The sequence below is a fragment of the Petromyzon marinus genome, chromosome 71 (assembly GCF_048934315.1).
Source record: "Petromyzon marinus isolate PM22_M1 ecotype Great Lakes invasive population chromosome 71, UKy_Petmar_22M1.pri1.0, whole genome shotgun sequence".
Taxonomy (NCBI): domain Eukaryota; kingdom Metazoa; phylum Chordata; class Hyperoartia; order Petromyzontiformes; family Petromyzontidae; genus Petromyzon; species Petromyzon marinus.
In genome coordinates, this window is record NC_133737.1 from 5,954,773 (window position 1) to 5,962,277 (window position 7,505).

Sequence of the window (7,505 nt, forward strand, 5' to 3'; positions counted from 1 at the left end):
GCTGTTGATGATGATGATGATACTACTACTGATGATGATACTACTGAAGATGATGCTACTACTGATGATGATAATGATACTACTACTGCTGATGATACTACTACTGATAATGATGATGATAATACTACTACTGATGATTATGATGATGCTACTGATGATGATGATGATAATACTACTACTGATGATTATGATACTACTACTGATGATGATGCTACCACTGATGATGATAATGATACAAGTACTGTTGATGATGATCATGATGATACTACCACTGATGATGACACTACTGATGATGATAATGATACTACTACTGATGATGATGATCATGATGATACTACTACTGATGATGACACTACTGATGATGATAATGATACTACTACTGATGATACTACTGATGATGATACTACTACTACTGATGATGATACTACTACTGATGATGATACTTCTGATGATGATACTTCTGATGATGATGATACTACTACTGATGATGATGATGCTACTACTGAAGATGATGATGATGATGATGCTACTACTGATGATGATGCTACTACTGATGATGATTATGATGATGATGGTACTGATGATGATGGTACTACTGATGATGATGATGATGCTACTACTGATGATGATGATGATACTACTACTGATGATGATACTACTGATGATGATGATACTACTACTGATGATGATGATGATACTACTACTGATGATGATGCTACTACTGATGATGATGATGATGCTACTACTGATGATGATACTACTACTGATGATGATGATGCTACTACTACTGATGATGATACTACTGATGATGATGATACTACTACTACTGATGATGCTCCTACTACTGATGATGATGATACTACTACTGATGATGATGAGACTGCTACTGATGATGATGATGATACTACTACTACTGATGATTATGATGATGCTGTTGATGATGATGATGATACTACTACTGATGATGATACTACTGATGATGATGCTACTACTGATGATGATGATGCTACTACTGAAGATGGTGATGATGCTATTACTGATGATGATGCTACTACTGATGATGATTATGATGATGATGGTACTACTGATGATGATGATGCTACTACTGATGATGATACTTATACTGATGATGATGATACTATTGATGATGATGATGATGATGATACTACTACTGATGATGATACTACTACTGATGATGATGACACTACTGATGATGATGATGATGATTATACTACTACTACTGATGATTATGATGATGCTGTTGATGATGATGATGATGATACTTCTACTGATGATGATACTACTGAAGATGATACTACTACTGATGATAATGATACTACTGCTGATGATACTACTACTGATGATGATGATACTACTACTACTGATGATTATGATGATGCTGTTGATGATGATGATACTACTACTGATGATGATACTGCTACTGATGATGATGCTACCACTGATGATGACACTACTACTACTGATGATGATGATGATACTACTACTGATGATGATAATTATACTACTACTGATGATGATACTACTGATGATGATGATGATACTACTACTACTGATGATGATACTACTACTGATGATGATACTTCTGATGACGATACTACTACTGATGATGATGCAACTACTGATGATGATGATGCTACTACTGATGATGATGCTACTACTGATGATGATGATACTACTACTGATGATGATAATTATACTACTACTGATGATGATACTACTGATGATGATGATGATACTACTACTACTGATGATGATACTACTACTGATGATGATACTTCTGATGACGATACTACTACTGATGATGATGCTACTACTGATGATGATGATGATGCTACTACTGATGATGATGCTACTACTGATGATGATGATTATGATGATGATGGTACTGATGATGATGGTACTACTGATGATGATGATGATGATGCTACTACTGATGATGATACTTATACTGATGATGATACTACTGATGATGATGATGATGATGATACTACTGATGATGATACTACTACTACTGATGATGATACTACTGATGATGATGATACTACTACTGATGATGATACTACTACTGATGATGATGATACTACTGATGATGATGATACTACTACTGATGATGATACTACTACTGATTATGATGATACTACTACTGATGATGATGATACTACTACTGATGATGATACTGCTACTGATGATGATACTACTGATGATGATGATGATAATACAACTACTACTGATGATTATGATGATGCTGTTGATGATGTTACTACTGATGATGATGATGATGATACTACTACTGATGATGATGATACTGCTACTGATGATGCTACTACTGATGATGATACTACTACTGATGATGATGATGATACTACTACTGATGATGATGATGATATTACTACTACTGATGATAATACTACTACTGATGAAGATGATACTACTGATGATGATGCTACTACTGATGATGATGCTACTACTTATGATGATACTACTACTGATGATGATACTACTACTGATGATGATACTACTACTGATGATGATGATGATGATACTACTATTGACGATTATACTACTGATGATGATGATGATGATACTACTACTGATGATGATGATGCTACTACTACTGATGATGATGATGCTACTACTACTCTTGATGATGCTACTAATTCTACTGATAATGATGATGATGATACTACTACTGATGATGATGATACTACTATTGATGATGATGATGATGATACTACTACTGATGATGATACTACCTCTGATGATGATACTACTACTGATGATGATGCTACTACTGATGATGATGCTACTACTGATGATGATGCTACTACTGATGATGATGATGATACTACTACTGATGATGATACTACTATTGATGATGATGCTAGAAATACTACTGATGATGATTATCCTACTACTGATGATGATGCTACTACTGATGATGATGCTACTACTACTACTGATGATGATAATACTACTACTGATGATGATAATACTACTAATGATGATGATGATACTTCTGATGATGATGCTACTACTGATGATGATACTACTGATGATGATGAAGATGATACTACTGATGATGATGCTACTACTGATGATGATGCTACTACTTATGATGATACTACTACTGATGATGATACTACTACTGATGATGATACTACTGATGATGATGATGATACTACTATTGACGATTATACTACTGATGATGATGATGATACTACTACTGATGATGATGATGATGCTACTACTACTGATGATGATGATGCTACTACTACTCTTGATGATGCTACTAATTCTACTGATGATGATGATGATGATACTGCTACTGATGATGATACTACTACTGATTATGATGATACTACTACTGATGATGATGATACTACTACTGATGATGATACTGCTACTGATGATGATACTACTGATGATGATGATGATGATAATACAACTACTACTGATGATTATGATGATGCTGTTGATGATGTTACTACTGATGATGATGATGATGATACTACTACTGATGATGATGATACTGCTACTGATGATGCTACTACTGATGATGATACTACTACTGATGATGATGATGATACTACTACTGATGATGATGATGATGATATTACTACTACTGATGATAATACTACTACTGATGAAGATGATACTACTGATGATGATGCTACTACTGATGATGATGCTACTACTTATGATGATACTACTACTGATGATGATACTACTACTGATGATGATACTACTACTGATGATGATGATGATGATGATACTACTATTGACGATTATACTACTGATGATGATGATGATGATACTACTACTGATGATGATGATGCTACTACTACTGATGATGATGATGCTACTACTACTCTTGATGATGCTACTAATTCTACTGATGATGATGATGATGATACTACTACTGATGATGATGATACTACTATTGATGATGATGATGATACTACTACTGATGATGATACTACCTCTGATGATGATACTACTACTGATGATGATGCTACTACTGATGATGATGCTACTACTGATGATGATGCTACTACTGATGATGATGATGATACTACTACTGATGATGATACTACTATTGATGATGATGCTAGAAATACTACTGATGATGATTATCCTACTACTGATGATGATGCTACTACTGATGATGATGCTACTACTACTACTGATGATGATAATACTACTACTGATGATGATAATACTACTACTGATGATGATGATACTACTGATGATGATGCTACTACTGATGATGATACTACTGATGATGATGAAGATGATACTACTGATGATGATGCTACTACTGATGATGATGCTACTACTTATGATGATACTACTACTGATGATGATACTACTACTGATGATGATACTACTGATGATGATGATAATACTACTATTGACGATTATACTACTGATGATGATGATGATACTACTACTGATGATGATGATGATGATGCTACTACTACTGATGATGATGATGCTACTACTACTCTTGATGATGCTACTAATTCTACTGATGATGATGATGATGATACTACTACTGATGATGATGATACTACTATTGATGATGATGATGATGATACTACTACTGATGATGATACTACCTCTGATGATGATACTACTACTGATGATGATGCTACTACTGATGATGATGCTACTACTGATGATGATGATACTACTACTGATGATGATACTACTATTGATGATGATGCTAGAAATACTACTGATGATGATTATCCTACTACTGATGATGATGCTACTACTGATGATGATGCTACTACTACTACTGATGATGATAATACTACTACTGATGATGATAATACTACTACTGATGATGATGATGATACTACTGATGATGATGCTACTACTGATGATGATACTACTGATGATGATGATGATACTACTACTGATGATGATACTACTACTGATGATGATGCTACTACTGATGATAATAATACTACTACTGATGATGATACTAGTACTGATGATGATACTACTAATACTGAAAATGATGATACTACTGATGATGATGATGATGATACTACTACTGATGATGATACTACCTCTGATGATGATACTACTACTGATGATGATGCTACTACTGATGATGATGCTACTACTGATGATGATGCTACTACTGATGATGATACTACTATTGATGATGATGCTAGAAATACTACTGATGATGATTATCCTACTACTGATGATGATGCTACTACTGATGATGATGCTACTACTACTACTGATGATGATAATACTACTACTGATGATGATAATACTACTACTGATGATGATGATACTACTGATGATGATGCTACTACTGATGATGATACTACTGATGATGATGAAGATGATACTACTGATGATGATGCTACTACTGATGATGATACTACTACTGATGATGATACTACTACTGATGATGATACTACTACTGATGATGATGATGATACTACTATTGACGATTATACTACTGAGGATGATGATGATGATACTACTACTGATGATGATGATGCTACTACTACTGATGATGATGATGCTACTACTACTCTTGATGATGCTACTAATTCTACTGATGATGATACTACTACTGATGATGATGATGATGATACTACTATTGATGATGATGATGATGATACTACTACTGATGATGATACTACCTCTGATGATGATACTACTACTGATGATGATGCTACTACTGATGATGATGCTACTACTGATGATGATGCTACTACTGATGATGATTATCCTACTACTGATGATGATGCTACTACTGATGATGATGCTACTACTACTACTGATGATGATAATACTACTACTGATGATGATAATACTACTACTGATGATGATACTACTGATGATGATGCTACTACTGATGATGATACTACTGATGATGATGATGATACTACTACTGATGATGATACTACTACTGATGATGATGCTACTACTGATGATAATAATACTACTACTGATGATGATACTAGTACTGATGATGATACTACTACTGATGATGATGACACTACTGATGATGATGATGATGATACTACTACTACTGATGATTATGATGATGCTGTTGATGATGATGATGATACTACTACTGATGATGATACTACTGAAGATGATACTACTACTGATGATGATAATGATACTACTACTGCTGATGATACTACTACTGATGATGATAATACTACTACTGATGATTATGATGATGCTACTGATGATGATGATGATAATACTACTACTGATGATTATGATACTACTACTGATGATGATGATGCTACCACTGATGATGATAATGATACAAGTACTGTTGATGATGATCATGATGATACTACTACTGATGATGACACTACTGATGATGATAATGATACTACTACTGATGATGATGATCATGATGATACTACTACTGATGATGACACTACTAATGATGATAATGATACTACTACTGATGATGATACTACTGATGATGATGATACTACTACTACTGATGATGATACTACTACTGATGATGATACTTCTGATGATAATACTACTACTGATGATGATGATGCTACTACTGATGATGATGATGATGCTACTACTGATGATGATGCTACTACTGATGATGATTATGATGATGATGGTACTGATGATGATGGTACTACTGATGATGATGATGATGCTACTACTGATGATGATGATGATGATACTACTACTGATGATGATACTACTGATGATGATGATGATACTACTACTGATGATGATACTACTACTGATGATGATGATACTGAAGATGATACTACTACTGATGATAATGATAATGATACTACTACTGCTGATGATACTACTACTGATGATGATGATGATAATACTACTACTGATGATTATGATGATGCTACTGATGATGATGATGATAATACTACTACTGATGATTATGATACTACTACTGATGATGATGCTACCACTGATGATGATAATGATACAAGTACTGTTGATGATGATCATGATGATACTACTACTGATGATGACACTACTGATGATGATAATGATACTACTACTGATGATGATGATCATGATGATACTACTACTGATGATGACACTACTGATGATGATAATGATACTACTACTGATGATGATACTACTGATGATGATGATACTACTACTACTACTGATGATGATACTACTACTGATGATGATACTTCTGATGATAATACTACTACTGATGATGATGATGCTACTACTGATGATGATGATGATGCTACTACTGATGATGATGCTACTACTGATGATGATTATGATGATGATGGTACTGATGATGATGGTACTACTGATGATGATGATGATGCTACTACTGATGATTATGATGATACTACTACTGATGATGATACTACTGATGATGATGATGATACTACTACTGATGATGATACTACTGATGATGATGATACTACTACTGATGATGATGCTACTACTGATGATGATGATACTACTGATGA